Here is an 18347-nt window from a genome sequence, read left to right as displayed (position 1 = left end):
AACTGATGCAAATAATATATTTCACTTTTGGCTACCACAGTCACAACTGTTATTTCTGTAATTTTTTTTGGCTATTCTGCCGTGTTCTAGTGTGAAACCTCTCAGCAAGGTTCCTTAGCTCATGTCACAACCAAACTGGTTACATCTAATGAAAGTTTGGGACCAAAAATAAAAGTCGAGTTCTTAAAAAAAATTCAAGGAGAAAACCTTTAGAACTGCTTTAACAGAATCTTTATTACTCATGAAACAATTTCACATACTCTATTACCAGTGTCCATAGCCTAAATTATTTTCAAGTAATAGTGTTTGAAATAAAGTATACTGCTGTTCTTGTCTTAACCTTCTTAAATTTCACTATTAGATTTCTTTTGTATTCACAGCAGTGACTGTGAAACTGTAGTTTGGGTTATGACACCAAGAATAGATGACAGAGGCCTTGATTATATAGATGCCTACCCTAGTGGCACTGCTATCCTCAATTTATCTTTGTCAAAAAAGGAGGAGTAACAATTATGTGAGGACTGGAACACCTGAAATCACAGTGTCTGTACTGATGATAACTCATCAAACTGGATAATGAATCTACTTCCTATAATTCACGTGCTACTGGGGGCACTGGAAGAAAAATACAAACAACTAAAACTTTTTGATTTACTGGGAAGAGTTCTAAAATAGTTTTGAACCTGCCCATCAAGGTATCAATCATGATGCTTGGGGAACTTTGGTTTTAAGCTCATCAAAACTGGGGGGACTTGGGGCTGGAAGCAGCTGTGTATAAAGACATTGTTATAATATCAGAGCACAGTTGTTATTGATAGACAGTGACTGGAAGGATTCTGCAGTATCTCAGGTGTATCTGTATGATACCTATATTTATTGCAATTGTTATGTATCTTTACATGAGAATGTTGGAGATATATTTTTTTAAGGGCTGAAAAATAGCTGGCATTCATGTTATTTTCTCATTTCTTCCACAGCAGTGAGGCCAGAAAATTTTGTAAACAGTGAATTTAGTTGATCGTATAATAGCATAGTTCCAACTTCTTGTGCTTAAGAAAAAACTTATGTAATATCAGATGTCCAAGGAAACTGTTGGATGCTGTGTCTACATGGGTGTTTTTCTTCCTTTCTTTTCCCTGCAAATATTCCTTATGTTGAGAAGGTCCCAGAGCCCTGAACTGTCCATGCAGGAACAGGTTGCAATATGATTTTTTCCATGTTTGCACTGGAGCAATGAATGTGAATCTATGTTGTGAAGCATTTGTCCCTGTGAGCTGTTCATGTCAAGCTTCAGGTTTCGAATTACCTTTGTGAAACAGTTGTGATACATCTAAAACAAGCTGTTGCTTTCAGAATTGCATGCCTCTCACAGAATTGTAACTTAAAAAACCTCACAACCAAACAAAATTACTTTTGTCTTCAACTTGGAAGATCCGGCCCATGCATCAGCCAGATAACTTATTCTCAGATATGTGAAACGCATTTCCTAGACACACAGTTTTTTCTTTTTTTCCTTTTTTGTAATTGGTTAGTCAGGATTGAGATTCCCCATTTTACAAGGGCTTTCCAGTGCAGGATTTTCTGAAAGCATTGCCTTAAACCTGGCAGAGACAAATAGCTGGAGCTCTCCCAGAGGCAAGCAGTGGCTGCCTGCAGCTGGCTGTGCCACCTCTCCTCCAGCTGGTAGGTATTCCTGGGAGGCTCCCTCCCACACCTCTGCAGCTGCCACACCAAGCACCTGCAGTGCCAGCTGAGCTTCCCAAGCAAGTTACCTTGCAGAAAAGGATAGGCCTGTTGGGAAAGTGGGATTTACCTGCTCTTTGCACTGAAAAGAGATGGAATGATGTTTTACTGGCTTGAATGTTTTCCTTAAGTATGTGAAATGGTGCTTTTCCACACAAGTATTGGTGTGGCCACCAGCCAGTGTCCATGCTCACAGGCCTGCTGACCTCAGCGCAGCTGAGGGCCAGCACTTCCAGCTGTTGCCTCTGTATCACTGCCTTACAACGAAGGCTGAAAACAGGTTTCTTTTCACTTTGTCATAACTAAATGATAGATGGGGTTTTGCTTGAACTTAAACAAAAACCTACTTTTATTGGGGATTGAACAAGAAAAATTTCAGCTGCAGAAGAGAGGGCATTTTTTTGCAAAGCTGTTAACATTTGAGAGCAAGCTCGAGTCAGACTCTTTCAGCCGGCACATATGGAGCATTTCACAGATGTGACCCCAGACTATTTGTCAGCATTTAGTTTTCTGAGGCTCGCGGTTGAAAGGACCATTGCACATTGTTACACTTCGGCATTCACTCAACACAAGAGGTCATATCTCTTGTGGCAAGATTTAAAAATGGGCTTATAATAACTGGAGTTTTTTTGATGAAACAAATATTGGAGAGCATGCTATAGTAAATTGGTAAATACGTATCCTGGTGAATCCACAGGAGTAAAACTGTCCTCTTTCTTCTATGATATTTCAAAAGTGCAGCAAATTGTGTCCTCAGCTGAGACACAAGTTTAAGAAATACTGTTTGGGTTCATAAATGGGTTGCTGCCTCCTTAGCTACACTGTAAACCTGTTCAGGATTATCAGCTATGCCTATCTAGTCCACCCTCTTTCCCAAAAAATTGTTTTTTTATTTTTCCACTTTATTTCCTGTATGAAAATTGTGAACATTGTCTATTAATCTCAATGAAAGAAACCTGGGTGTCTCTGGAGAAAGCAACCAGTTAATAGCTTGTCCATTTTTGCTCACATCAGCTTTTAACTTGAGCCCTATGAGAATCCTTAAAGGCAAAAATAGAGGAAGCTTTTTCGCAAACTGTTATTGATGAACATTTTGTGTGAATTTCTCTCTTAATAACTCTTATCTGCCAGCTGGGAAGAATATGGCTGACAATTTCAGGTATCTGATAAAGCTGCAGGAAGAACTGCATTCTGGTAAAGAGTAAATCTGAAGTCTGGTTTCAACTCACTTTTATCACTTATGTCATTAGAGATGTCCTTCATGTGTACCTTTAAAGCTTTCACTAGGGAGCATAAATTTCAAACCCCGAAGTGAGTAGTCAGGAATACTAACTCTGATTTCTTACATCTTTTGTCTGTGAGCATTCCTAATTGGGGGTATTTGCAGTGACTGATAACTAGGAAAATAGCTAAGCAAGCTTCTTGCTAATGTGTGTGCATGTGTGTTTGTCTGTCTTTTCACTAAACATAACAGGGGCCACTTCTGTGGGCTCATTATGCTGCTAGCACATTTTACTTTCTCTTTTTCCTATTGTGACTAGGGAAGCATAACCATTGCAATTGCAACTTCTCGGAATAATTGGAAACTCTCCAGCTGGCTTCTCCACCTGTAATTGCATTGTCTCTAGTGGCTGATGTAGGTATAAATGTGGACTCATTGTCCATATTGAAGGATTTCTCAAAACAGAGGCTAAGAACTGTTATTTAAAGGATGGCCTCAAGTACAGAGTTGAAAAGCAGGGAAAACAGTCTTCCTCCTCCTCCTCGACTCTCACTGAAACTCTGCTGTGGCACAGGTAAAGCATGTGATTACAGTGCCTCTCCACAGAAGATTTAGCAGCAACTTGAACACAGTGCTGCTCAGTGCTTTCTGTTCATAGGATACACTGAGTTGGAAGGGACCCATCAGGATCACTGAGTCCAACTCCCAGTCCTGTGCAGGATACCCCAAGTGTCACACCTGAGAGCATTAGTCAAACACTTCTTGAACTCTGTCAGGCTTGGGGCTGTGAGCACTTCCCTGGGGAGCCTTTCCAGTGCCCAACCAACCCCTGAGTGAAAAACCTTTTCCTGATATCCAGCCTAAACCTCCCCTGATTCAGCTTCATGTCATTCCCTTGAGTCCTGTCACTGGTCATGAGAGTAAAGAGGTTGGCGCCTGCCCCTCTGCTTCCCCTCGTGAGGATGTTGAAGACCTCAGTGAGATCGCTGTGCTTTGGCATGTTGTGCCACGAGCATCACTGCCATCAAGGATGGCTGGCTGCTGCCTTGATTATAATGCAGCTCAACAGACAAAATTCTATTTTTTATCACCCACTTTTCTTTGGAATGTGTTGGCTCCTGCTTGGATAGGAATGTAATGCACTTCTGATAGAAATCAACGTTGTGAAGCAATAAGCAGTAAATATGTTCTGTCACTGTGCCCAAAGGGAATCATATCATACCTTAGTTATCCATGTGTTCAAGGCCAAGCCTTAAAGAAGAAGAGGGTACATGAATATCCAGTGTAAAAATATAGATTGCTTCTCTTTGCTCTCCATCTGTGGACCTTCAAGAGCTTTATAAACACAAACTCTGTATACCCCAAGGAGGCAGATAATACAGTAATAAAATCTGCCAAGCAAGTTAAGGGTCCAAATCTTGATTCATACCTCAGGGTTGTAAAAATTAAATAGAGTGGTTTCACAGAGAGACATTCTCCTGGGAGACTTTTTCTTACAGAAGCAGCATAAGATCAAACTCCCCTTTCGATCATTTTCCAGATTTCAGGCGTACTTAGTCTTTGAGCAGAATCAGAAGAGATTGCTGTATAAATAACGTGAACTCAGACCTTCTCTGGAGGAAGGTGTTGGGCTTAGAGGGTGACTGGAAACAATAGGGATTCTCCTGAGCATGTTTTGACTCTGTGTAGGTCTCCCTCAACATCCTAAACCCTTTTCTCACTTTTAGCAGTCTCCTTTCAGCATTATTTTAATCTGAAAGATCTCTTGAACAAAAGAGATTTTAATGCAGTCTGCAGTCTTTGGTTCCATTTATTTCCCAGCTATTCTGATATCAAAGGCAGCATGAAGCAAAAATGAAATGAAATGTGGCAAAGCAGCTGTGGGGCCAATTGTTGTGGGATCACAGAGGCCATGAAAGGAACACTGCTCTGCTGTGTGACCGAACACTTGACGTGGGGTCTGTTAGATGACACAGCTGGTGTCTCCGCTGGCACTCTGTGTCCAGCAAGGAAGGTGTGCTCTGACTCATTCTCCTCATGTAGAAAAAGCTAGGAAACATGAGGGTTGATGCAAACATCATTAATGCTTCCTCCTGCTGCTCGGAATAAAAGGATTGATTTTTTGACACTCTCAGGAAAGGAGGATAAGAGCTGCTGGAGAGGTAGAGGTTTTCTATCTAAACCCTGCTGGGTATGCAGAGGAGGACAGGCCTGGTGTTTGTGGAGTGAAGCCTCCGGTGTGGTTCAAGGTGAGAGGAAGACAAATGATCTAAATGCACAAAATTTCAATTTATTCTTTAAAAACCTTTCTTGCTACTGATGCAGTGAAGAGTAATGCCACAAAGCAAAGGGATTTCTTGATTCTTTCTTTTGGCTACATGGAAACGACATAGCTAAAAGCTGCTCCAGAACTTTTAATGAGAATTTCACTGTTTTGTTATTCTTTCTTGCTCTTCCTTTTTCTTTTTCTTTGAACAAATTAATTTCCCTGTCTCTATAGCTCAGAGTGCACAGACTTTGCAAAGATGCTGCCATCTGCCATTTAGTTTCCTTTGTAAGCTGTGATCTTAGACATATATTTCAGGGAAAAGGAAACGAAGTGGTTGAGTTTATTTTCCCTTTGTGTGAACAACAATGGGAATAATTCCAGAGCCAGGCAGTAAGGCTGCCTGAAATGTCAACTGCAAATCACTTTTTCACTAAGGCATTAATTCATTCGGTGAAAAATACGCTGAGTAAAAGAACTCCATTTCCATTCCTCCTCCTGTTCAGTGGCTGGATCAATTAAGTTCCATATAGCAAAGTTTTGAGATTATGTCAAATAATTTTTTACTTTTTCTAACCCTTATTCCAGATCATTTTCTTGCCCTCTCAGCCCCTTGCTACATATGCCTCTTGCAGAAGACAGGGGAGAGGTGGAGGGTGCTGCTGGACACGTGGCAGGGCCAAGGCTGCCTGTCCTCAGGCCACCCCAGGCTGTCACCTCTGGCCAGAGCATGGCCCTCCCAGCAGTCAGGAACTCCTCAGTGGATGAGGGAAGTAACTGTCCCTGCCTGCAGACAGAGGGAGCAAGAGGAGGAGAAAGGGCGTCATCTTGTGCCTCCTTGACTGTTTGTGCCTTGTCATTGGAGACAAGTACTTTCAGGCGCTGAGAAAAATACTACATGACATCAGGATGGAAACCATTTCTTTGCATCTGAGAAACTGCAGCCACGGTGTGTGTCTGTGTGTGTGTAAGCTGGCACTGTTCCCCAATCAGATGTGCCTCATAGTCACACAAAAGCCTTGATCAGCACAGCCAAAGGGCATCATCAGCCTGAAGCAGACACGGCAAAACAGGACAGATCTGTTTTCACAACCTCAGACCCACCTTAAATGATATCAGAGACCTCAGGTCTCCCCTTATTCCTTTGGGGACTGTAGCAGTAGCCCTTAGATTTCCTCTTACAAGAATAAGACCAAGAACATAGCTCCTTTCTTCCTCTTGCATCAAAAAAAAGCCTTTGCTCGCCTTTTAAATAATTAGATTTACATTTCATCGATTACTGGAGAGTTTTAGAAAACCATTCATGCACTTTTTGAGAATTAAAAAAAATACTCCCGTTTTATTTTTTTTTTCATTTATTTTCACAATACCAAATGATCCTTTGTATCCTTTGATTCTCCCCATATCACTTTGAACTTAAACTGGAAACTTAATTGGATTTTAACAGGAAACCTGGTCATGCACATAGCAGCTTTGAAGGACATGAGTAGTGTAGTATTTGGGAATGTGCTGCTATTTTGAAGATTGATGTGATTTTCTGATTTTGACAGAAAATGAAAACATAGTGAGAGGCTGTCACAAGCCTCTGAATCAGCCAGATTCTTCTTAGAAGTCAAAGACAGCTTTTGGCTCAGGTAGGCTTTTACCCACACATGCATTTGCCAAAACAGAGTATGTGCCTGGGCTTTTTTTTTTGCTATTGTTTTTTTTCTCCAGATGGTGTAATGAGGGCTAGACTGCTTGTTGCTTGCCAGGGGTTGTATAATATTGTGGTAAAATGCAATCCCAAGCTGCAGTTTTGAAAGTAGCATATCAATCACTTACTCATCAGGTTCCTATACTTCCTGCTTTTAGGGTCAAACCTCTGTCATCAGGCCAAGCCTGTTATAACAAGTTTCATCCAAATGTTTTGAGAGCAATGAAATTTGGTACGTTTTCTTTCCAAATGTTGATTAAAGTGTCTACTGTTAGGAAGGTAAGAGGCAATATGCAGCTGATCCTTTTTAAAAATCTGTACCTCAAACCTAAATCACTAAATCCCTCAGCTCAGCTAAAGATAATAATGCTTTGGGTTTCCTTGTGATTTTTCTCTATAGTATATATCTAAAGTTAAAGCAAGAAGTATTGGGTGTCACAAATGATTTACTTTTATGGCTGTGGTTTGAAACACGTTGAATTTTTTAATTTTTAAAAAATAACGCTAATTTAGGCTGTTTGGACAGAGCACGGATGAGATTTTAAGCATCTTAATGATATGACAACAGACAAAGTCTACAATCTTTCTTTAGGTGCCCTATACACTGTATCTGGACCACCAAAAGGATTTTCTTCCTCAAGCAATACCAGATTATTATCCTGGCTGGCAGGAAATAACCTGTAAGTTATATCTATATCTAGCACATATGGAAGAAAAGCCATCAGACAGTATCATACATGAAAAATTGGTTGCCTTGGTCGAATAACTAAAAGTTTAGGCACATCATCTTTTAATCTGAGAAATGATGAAACCAGCAGTGACAAGAACTACACTGCAAGTTTCCAAAAGTGCATATATTGCATTGAGAGGTAGGTAATTTGTCAGCCACCCCTGGAGATAAAATAAAATGGAAGACAAAAAAGTTTGCTCTGTATCACAAAGCCACAGATTGCAGCACAAGATTACATATTCTAAGGCATCTACCTCTCTCTCTGTGCACCTCTAGAGACACCAAAGTAGGCCTTAAATTTCAGCATGCTCCAGCATCTCAGGTTCTGGAGGGAGAGAGAGATTGCAGAGAGTTGTCTTTATACAGCTGACATCTGTAGCCTCGAATGCCATTCATAAATTAGGCCCCTATCAAATAACAGTGCCCTCGGGTATCTGCTGCTTAAAAATAGCCCTTCAGAGGATGGGAGCAATCTTCTGTAGGATGGATTACGCATTTTACAGTCCTCATAAGAAACCAATCTGAAAAATAGTTACCAAACCAATTAAATAATCTCTGTTGGTGGATCTCCTTTAAGTCTTTAAAAACCTGCTGAAAGAACTGAAGTTCCTTTTGCAGTATTTTTGGAAATTCTTTAGCTGTAACTTTACTGATACAAGCAGAACAGGAATATAAAGGGACATTTCAATTCTGTCTTTCTTCTTTGTTTGGCAGTTGATCTTGAGTGCCTACAGAGCCTATTAAACTCATTTTGCTATAACTTTACTATTGACATTTGAGATTAAATGCCAGGGTATGAAAGATTTTTTTTTTTTTAAGGGCTATGATGTTTTGTTTCAATACAACATTGTCAGGATCATAAGACTGTAACAACCTGCTCTAGTGTGTTATTCCATTGTTTCCTCCTACCTAAGAAAAACACCTGTGATTAGCACAGTTACTGTACCTTTGTTACAAGGTTTATACAAAATTCAGCAGTGTTGATGAAATTGAACTTCATGGGACCTGTGAATGCTTGGTGCTGTCTTTTTCCTGTTTGCAGTGCTCACTTATCTCCTCTCATCTGAGAAGCTACAAAATAAGACAGCTCCTTTACCAAAGCAGGGGTGAATCTTGGCACTACAACACTACAGTAAAAGATTTTTTCAGTGCTAAGGTGCTGCTTTACATATTGTATTCTCACCCCTCCTGTTGTCATTCAGTATGAAAAAAAGAAGAGGCTGGAGATCTGGGATGCTTTAGAAGCTGGGCTGAGAGTGCCCACCTGGACTGCCCTGCACACAGGGTGAGCCCAAAAGCCTTGTGTGAGGAAATGTGATGCAGAGCCAATGCCTTTTTACCTGTCGTGTTTGTTCTGGGGCAGCATCACAGCACATCTCTGTTAACCTAGTTCTGTATCTTCCTACCAAAAAACCAGGAGAGTCTATGGAAAGTTCATATTGGATTTGGGAGCTATTGGCAAAATAAAGATGTACCAAATCACTATTTTTCAATATTTTCTGCTGTCAGAAATGTAAAATCCTGTATGCTCTATTTTAACTCAGTAGACAGAATATTTTGTTCCAGTGCATCATAGAGTTGCTTTTAAATACTTGGTACTTCCTCTGAATTTATGATAGTAAATGACAGAGCTAAAGTAATTTACAGATATTATGGATTTATTAGCCACCATGATTTGCATGCCATGTGTTATACTGACATAAATTTAGAGCTCAATTCATCGCAATGAAAGAATTTTAATCAAAACTATTCCAAAATAAAGAATCACTTAATTTTCTATCTTAAAACTGCTGTTGTGTGATCAGATACTTTTGCAGACTTAATGCATTTACAGAAAACATACTCCTCCTATCATTATCCCCAGCACTATGGACTTGAATGATTCTTATTCCAGAATGAACTACACCTTTTACTGTTATCTGCCATGTAATAGGCCACTACAGCTTGCATCTGTTTCACATAATATGTATGTCTGTCTTGTTGGACTGAAGATATCGGAGAACACCATCCATAGTACTGTTTGTTTCAGGTGTGTCATTGCAATTCTTTCCTCCCTGCTCTTTCTTACTGTAGCTTGCCCATCACTTCCAAACTGGTCATGTAAAACTACTCTGGATTGGTATCTTCAAAGCTCCCCATGAACAGCCAAGTGCTTGTTCTCAGTGATGGGTGAAGTATTTAAATACTGATGGAAGTGGTTGTAGGACAGTGCTAAGAAGTCAGTAATGATTTTGGTTGCTGTAGGTTTAGTGCAGCTTGAATGCAGATAGCATTACATTTTTATGTGCTTCATAAAATAGCATTTTCCAGTTCTGTGTCTCACTTTTAGAAGTGGTAGGGAAGACATGTGTAAGTTAAAACTTTTTCAATGTTTTTTCATGGTCTGAAACAATCCCAAAATTTCAGGGGCAATGAATGGTAGAAGAGGTGCTCATGAGGTGTTTATATAATTGTGATTGTGTGCAGCCTAATAATACACTTTCTGCTCTCCTGCTTGATGGAAGCTTTTTCTTGATGTCCACTGGATATTAAGCAATTTAATGACTTGATGAGTAAGAACAAGGTGATTGCAGAAGTACTCTTGGCCAGCTAAAATAGAGCATGCAGCTCCTTTTTCTGCTCTGCATTCTGTTTAAATGGTGCATTTTATTACAGGCATCACATTTGGGAGGAGTTCTTTGGTTTACGGCAGATGCCTGACAATGTCATCTGAGTTTTTCTCTTCTGCCCTGAACTGATGCATCTGGTATTGAATGTTACAGCAAAGGGTTTGCCTGAGGGCTTGCCTGAATTATGTCCTTGTATCGCACCCAGTGCATAAGAACAGACCTTCAGGGAGCAAACCCAGCCCAGGTATCTACTGCTGAAGTCACCTAAAAGGACTCAAAGCTTGTATGAGCTTTGAGCACTGTGCTTTCTCAGTGGCTAAAGAAAGGTTTTGGCCAAGACTGTGGCTGTCTTCTTGCTTTTGTGGGGTTATTGCAGTCTGCCTGGGCCTTCCAGTGTAAATAGCGTTTATACAATCAGTGCTGGCAGAGGTTATTTGAGGAGATTCTTCCTTTCTGCTGCTCATTTTCTTTGCTCCAAGAGCACATGCACATACAGATACAGCTTTTAGTTACAGTTTTGACTACTAAATTTATAAATGAGTCTCAAGCTTCTTGTTGTGCTACTGCTGTTGCTGTCATCCGTTTCATCTTTAGTGGGATGGGTCTTGTGACATTTGCAAGCTTTTTGTTTCTTAGTCTCTTCCTGAAAGGCACCCAAAATAGTATGAAATACTTCTGAAATGACTCCACAATATATTTCTAGTACGTTTTCAGGCCTGGTTTTTTTTTTAGATTATTATGAATAGAATCTAGATTGGCATGTTAGATCCAGTTTGAAGCAATAGAGCTCTTACTGTGACCCCTGTGTTGCCCCATGGCAGGCTACTGAACTACTGAACATCTGCAGCTTCTTATCAGGGACGTGTAGCAATGTCTGACCAGCAGCAACTGCATTGCCATAGATTTTAAACAAGGAAAATCCAGAATGTCTTCTGAGGAAAGGCTAATTTACCAAAGTCATTTGAAAGTCCTGCTGATGTCTGGTTTTCTGTCTCCTGTGTCTATAATTTGCCTGGGCAGTGCATGGCTGTTTGCATCTCATGACGTGCAGTGCTTCATTTCAGTGGTAAAGGTTATGCTGTTTAACTGATTAAGTGCCCAGTGCCAACAGACTAGATTCAGCAGTGGCAGCTCTTGGATTTTGAGAAGATGCAGCGCATTGACTTTGCAAATGTAACATCTGGCTTTTCCTATTTTAACATGTGATAACATTTAAAGAGCTGGTCAGACTTCTGGGATTTCAAATACCAGATGGGAATTTTATATTCCCTGTATACTTTGTCAGTGTCTTGTGCACAGCCAGGAGTTGGACTCAATGATCCTTGTGGGTCCCTTCCAGCTTGGTATGTTCTGTGATTCCATCGTCTAGTAAATACTGAAAGAAGGGGTGGCTAACTTGAAGAGGACCTGTGCTTTTGAACTCATGATTGTGCATTTCTACTGCACAATGTTACTACTTTTAGAATTCTCATTATCACCTCTGTCCTTTCACCACCAAAGCCTTGTCCATGTCCATCATGTCTGCTTATCACTTCTCTAACACCTTTTTTTGGAGCAAGATGCTGCCTTATTCTTTTGTTGTCACAGTAGCTAAACATAACAGCAAAAGGCAGATAGGAACTGGGCTGTACCCAGAGAAAGTTTGTAATGTTCTCAAGCATTTTAATATAAACAAAATTATTTTCAAAATAAATAAAGCCTATAGTCTTTTACTCCACACTGGAAAAACAACAAGGCAAAACCCTAGCAGATTACAAGGTAAATGGTTTTAAATGCTTATGTACTGGTGCTGATGCTGTTTTAATTTTTAAAATATTTTTAAAGCTTCAAAATACTGACTTATATCTTATTCTTTATTTCTTATCATAAGTAGAAAAGTAAACACTGGATAACTGGAGAAAGAGTGCCTGTTCACTTGAGATTTACAGCTCACTATTGCAGGTCCAGAAACTGAGTTGCTCATCTAAGCTTCAAACCTTTAAATATTTGGTTTTGTCTTCTGACGTATAGGAATTCCTTTGAAAATATCAGATCACAAAACCTGCATAATTAGCACTGAATGCCCTGTATAACAAACAGAATTGTCAGACTATATTGTCTGTTCCTCATGAAAAATCTGCTGCCTAGCCACTGAATTATCGTATCATATATTTAAGCAATTAAAATAAAAATGAAACATATTATCTGACATTTTCAAATTGTGGTTTTAATGGACAACATGAAAACAGGAACAGTGAAAAGAAAGTTTTCTATTCTTTACACTTCACTGACCTTCATCCTTATTTCTAGCTTTTCTGCTAAATATCAAAAGATCTAGCGTAATAGAGAATGACAGGGAGCACATCTGACAAAACTCTCTCTTAAGTCTTATTGAATAAAACATTTGGAGGAACTGCTTCTTAGCACCAGCAGGTTAGCATTAGAAGTTTTAAAGCAAGCCTAAACACCCCTCTGACAAATGACGGTTTCAGATTTTAAAATTAGGATTACAGATGCTGCTGAAGTTATCAAAAGCAATGTGCCCAGCAGTTGCCTGGTGCACTTGCTCCTGACAATGCTATTTGTCTGTCAGAAGATCACCTGCGTCGCTGATCTAACGCTGATGATGCTGGCACACATGAAAAGTAGAAGCTTTGATCATACTGTTAGTCACACAGCCACGGTTCTTGCCCTCCTCTTTAATACAAAAAGTTTCCCTTTCAGATTTCTCTAGCAGAGAAATTAACAGTTTGTTTCCATTGACTTGAAAAGCAAATCAGAAAAAAACAATCCATAAAAGTTATTTATTTTGTTATTTGTTTTCAGTAATAACCATGCTAAAAACTAAAAATATGGAAGGATATTTTGAAGGATATAATCCCGGACAGAATTCTTAAGGGTTGGACTTAGATGATCTCTAAGGTGCTTTCCAACCCAACCCACTCTGTTTCTCTGTTGAAGCCTAATATAATAGAGGAAACTCCAGGCTTAGCTTCACATGCTTCCCACACAGGGGTTTTGCAGAGCAGGTTTGAAAATCATACACACGATACCTGCTGAGGTTGACTCCTGCTGTGAACTAGTCAGTGTGTTTGCACAACTTGTCTAGCACTCTCGAGCCTCCCCAAAGCTACACCACCAGGAAGCACTGCCTCCTTCAACCTGTGATGCTATCAGAAGAGCCCATTCATTATGGGTAATTATGAACACAGAATCCTTTTCCTATATTTTACATAATATGTTCAATCATCTTGAATTGCTATTAGTATTTTTCCTAATTGAATTGAGGACTACAGATTTATTTTTTTTAATGCTATATCCAGACACTTAAAATGAAAGACTCCTAATATGGTCTCCTTGCCATTGGCTGTTGCTCAGGCAATAGTCACTGGATATGAGAATGAAGGTCTTGTTATCACTCGTTTTACATTTCTCTTGGAAAAGTTATCCCTCTGAGAACCATTAATCCTCCCCTTTTCAGAAAGAAATATCAATTAAAGTTGGAAATTTGAATGTAGATTTCAAAGGTCCATGTTTAAAAATGAGAGATCAACTTCATCAGGCAATTCTGACCAAATTGTGTTTTTTTTCAGTTTCTTGATAAGAGAGCGTAGAGAAAAATAAATAGAACATTGCTTAAGTTGATAGATACAGTTTTAGATTTTGAATATTTTTAAAACTTACAAAAAATTACTCATTTTGCTCTTAAGACCTCTGGTATCACATAATTATTAGCAAGTTGGGCTATTTTCTATTCAAAGGCAGTTCTGGTCTCATTATCCTCATATAGACACAACTCTCATCGGAATCATCCCGAACTTTGCTTCTGGTACCAGTATGGGTTTGAATAAGACATTGACATTTCCAGGAGGCCCATTGTTACACTTCTTCTACTTTGCTATATTTTCCATTCCCCTCTCCTTTATTGTGGCCAACCTATTGCCCAGTTTTCTTTTGTTCCAAAAATCTATTAATTTTTTTTTTAAGAGAACAAAAATAGAAGGGAAAAAATAATTTCTATATCAAAGAAAATGAATATTTGTGTCTGAAGGAATACTTCCTTTTAAAAAAAATCTTCAAGAAAATAAAACCTTAAATATATTATGCATGCACTATGGTGTATAAATGTCTGCATTTTTACCCAATCTGTTTCAAGCAAGTCCATTAACAAGAACATTTGACTTTTACATTGGTATAAAATAGCAATTAAATTAACTAGATGCTGAGTATATTTAAACTATAATTTCGCCAGTAGGTCATACGGTGAAATAATTTTTCCCTCCCCCTGCCTTCTAACAACCTGCTGTTTCTTGTCACTGTTGACATCAGAAAGTTCTTACAGACTAAAATATACTAAACAAAGCATACATTAGCAAAGAAATAATGGCAAAAGCCAGTACAATAAATGCTCCCTATGATGAAGTGCCCCATACACATAGGATTTCCAGGGTGCAACAAACTTCATCCAGTGCATCAGATGTCCCTGGTGAAACTCTTTAGAGAAAATTAAGTAACCCTCATGCACTGAGTGAAGCCATTAACATATGTGAGAACAGACAGAAGTGTACAGTTGTGACAATACAGCTTCATCTCTAACGTCAACCTTTCATGGAAGACAAGCTTGGAAAAGAAATTTCTTAGCACTCTTGGATAAAAATTCAATAGATACTGTTTTTATGGCACATTGCAATTTTCTGTGTAAGACACACTCACTGTTCCAAAGAAAATAATTAATTGGTTATCTGTCAAGCTTATCCCACAGGACCTAATCATCTCCCTTTTTGCTAGCACTCCCTTCTCCAAAGGTGCTTTTTCTTTCAAATTTAATAAATGATTACCATAATTAATTTAAGCATGGAGATTTGTTTGCAAGCTGGCCTTAGGCTGAAGTCTGTTGTTTCTTTTTCAGACCTTGCTGGTGTTTCATACCTAAAACCATGTTTGTTCTTTTGTCTGCTATATAATATCATCTCATAAACAGTGCTACCTCTCCTTACAAACTGAGTCTTACTTAGAAACTACATTAATTAGTTTCCATTATCCTTCTACTTTGCATATTTTCCTCTCTACTTATAGTTTTATGTAATTTGCTTTGCTTGGCTTTGTTTTGATTTTTTTTATTAGACTGTGAGCTTTTAAACTCAGGGATATAATTTGATTTAATAGGATCTGATTTAATAAGATGCCAGCAGGTAGTACAGGACATAAATAGTAGAAATAATTGTCCATAAATGCTTATTAATGCAAATATATCTCCAGTACTTATTTTTGAGCATTTTATTTCAAATTTTCTATTTTGATCTAAAAGTTCTCTTTGTATTCTTTGTTCTTCTGCTCATCCAGCCTGTGAAGTTATGCACTGAAAGTTCTGCTGCTGCCAGGGGGCTAAGGGGAAATGTGTCACCAGCTAAAAGTCAAGCAGAGTGTTTTTAATTGCTATGTGCTATTAATTTGATGAACCTCCACATAGGACAGGTGTAATAGGATGTCTATTCAATGTTCCCTAGAGTTCAGATTTAGACTGTTCAGTTTAGACTGTTCCCAGTCTAAACAGAGTGCTGACATTTCTGTCATCAAGTTTTAGTTTAGAATCCCAAAGGTAGTTTGAAACAAATGATTTTGTGAACTTTATGATGATGATTAAAGAGAAAAGAAGTTCAACCCTCTCCAGAACATTAATGACAAACCAGATGATGCATCTTCCATACTAGAAATAAGATTAAGTACTTGGAAAGCCAAGGCATATCAATAGAAGTGAAATTGAGCTTTTCAGAGCAGACTATCCTATCATCTTACATAGCAAGTAAATCACTCAGCTCAGTGATTTTCTAATGTGTAATGTTTTTGGAGTGCTGTTGCAAAGCAAACTTCATACCATCCTCAAGCATAAGGCACCATACGCTTGCTATAGAAATGACCCTATTAGGGACAGCTGTACAAGTGACAAATCTGCACACAGACTGCCAAATAAACTAGTACAAATTCTAGGCAGTAGCTGCGCTATTTAAACCTTTCAGTTTTCTTAAATACACTTCTCTAATGATGCTCATGTTGTTATTCCAATAATAGATTGCATCCAATCATTTCAGGATTTCAAAGCTAGTCTGGGAAAATATCAGCAAATGTAATTTACCATGCATTTGCAGTCAGCTGTAGTGAGCGAATTGACTGGCATTCTCTTCTCCTACAATTTTTGGATCACTTTTACAATTTCATCAGGAATTTTGGAAGGGCAATGCCAGGTCATTCTACTCTTCTCACAACTGTGCTGGTGATGTTTGCTATCTCTTTCTTTCATTTTCCCCAAACTGGAAATCTACTTTATCAAATTGCAACCTGTTTTTGCACCTCAAACCAATCAGAACTGTGCTGGAGCAAAATTCCATGAGCAATCCTCACCAAATGTTCTTCTTTAAGCCATTAAGCCACTCGGTACCTGTTTCTTTTAAACCTTCTGATTAAGAAATAATGACATTTCAGCATACAACACTGTTTAAAGTCTAGGCTTGAGATGTAACTTTTCATAGTTTTAAAGTGTTCATATTTTTAGAATCTTTGGTGCTTTCTTCATGGCCAGGCAATTTTGCAGGATGGAGAGATAGGAGGGTATTGCTATATAGTAGCTTGCTTTCGCTTTCTAACTTGCCAGTAAGAAAGTGTTGCTGCATTTCAGAATGTAAAACTATGCTTGTTTTTTGGTGAAGGCTGCAAAATTGGAGACTTGTGGCAGCTGTGGTGTATGTTTAGTTTTTCTCAGGAGTCCAACCACAACCATGTGGCTCCAGCACAGACAACGGACAGGGAGAGCTGAAATTTTGTCAGAAAAATACTATTTTGCCTTAGCTGATGGAGGTTATGTCTGCAAGTTGACTTGTCCTTATTATGACCTGCTTTATTCCTCTCATTCTGCTTGAGGAAGATGGGTCTAAACTCTGCATATATTATCTAAAGCACTTTGAATGTTTGTTTCCCATTATCATTGGAGCTTTACTTATCAGCCGGTTTTAATCCTTTGCAAACATGGCTTAATAGAAAGCATAGAGGAAAGAACAAAGTAATCTAAATCTCCACGTGGATTTGCATCAGCAATGTAGCAAAGGACACATCCCCCAAAGCTATAGATCCCCAATTACAGTACTTGCCTTTTGCATGTTGCAGCAGCAGGAGCTGTCAAGTCTGCAGTTGTCCTCTGCACTGCTGCTGTTGGCTCACAGAGCAAAGTTACCTTTGCTTTGAGCCCCTCCTAAAACTTGGTTCCCAAAGGGATCTTCACCGTGCAGTGACTGCAAAGCGTGGTGGGTGGAACAGCTACTTCTTGTTTATCCTCACTCTCAGGCTCTGTCCTTGTTGGAAAGCACCAGAAAATAGATGTCTGTGTGGGGAAGGAAGAGGAATGTTCCCTTTGAATGTCTTTTTTTTCAGATTTCCTATCACTGAAGCCTGACAGGGACTTAATTATAAATAATTACTGTAATTTTCTGTAGCCAAGTTGTAAAGCAGAATGCCTATGTGGATACTTTTATACATTTACCGTATGGTCTGGCAGTTGGGAACTTTGTAAAGATGGAACTTTTGAATTCTGGGTGATTTTAGGAAGCCACTGTATCATGAATGCTTTGATATGAATGTGACCCATGATGTGCTGTCAGGGCAGTGTCAAGGCTCTCAGAACAGGACTGAGGACTGTTGAGGAGATGAAATGGCTGCTGAGCAGCTCTTCAGGACACGGGTGCAGGGATGTGAAAATTCAACCTCTAAAGATTGCCTGAAGAGCTTGGAGCAGTTACATTCTTTCACTGGATGTAGCAGCAAGCCTAAACTGTGTTCATTATTTAATATTCTAATATTTGCTTTGAAACACTGTTTTATTCTTTTGCGTGCCTTTTTAGTTTTATTAGTTTTATTATAGTTTTATGATATAGCATGCCTTTATATGTTCTCTCTATATAGAAAGTATTTCAACAAAGTTTGTAAGATTTCCTTTTCCATTTACTGATCTAAATTAAACAAGAGAACCTTAATGACAGCTGTAGCTGTCTTTTAACTTTGCAGCACAGCACTATGGTATGTTATTACTTTTTGTTAACTTGATAGTTTTGTCC

At 38.9% G+C, this 18347-nt stretch overlaps 1 protein-coding gene across 1 annotated transcript in view; it reads right to left on the bottom strand.

Moving 5' to 3' along the window:
- Positions 1 to 18347, bottom strand: part of B3GALT1 (beta-1,3-galactosyltransferase 1) — a 65806-nt gene that overhangs the window by 10360 nt on the left and 37099 nt on the right. The window lies entirely within an intron of this gene.

This window comes from Empidonax traillii, unplaced genomic scaffold (assembly GCF_003031625.1).
Source record: "Empidonax traillii isolate 1590-97213 ecotype Southwest subspecies unplaced genomic scaffold, ASM303162v1 scaffold33:size3420811, whole genome shotgun sequence".
Classification (NCBI taxonomy): Eukaryota; Metazoa; Chordata; class Aves; order Passeriformes; family Tyrannidae; genus Empidonax; species Empidonax traillii.
Note: the sequence above shows the minus strand (reverse complement) of the source record. Positions and strands in the feature narration are given on the sequence as shown.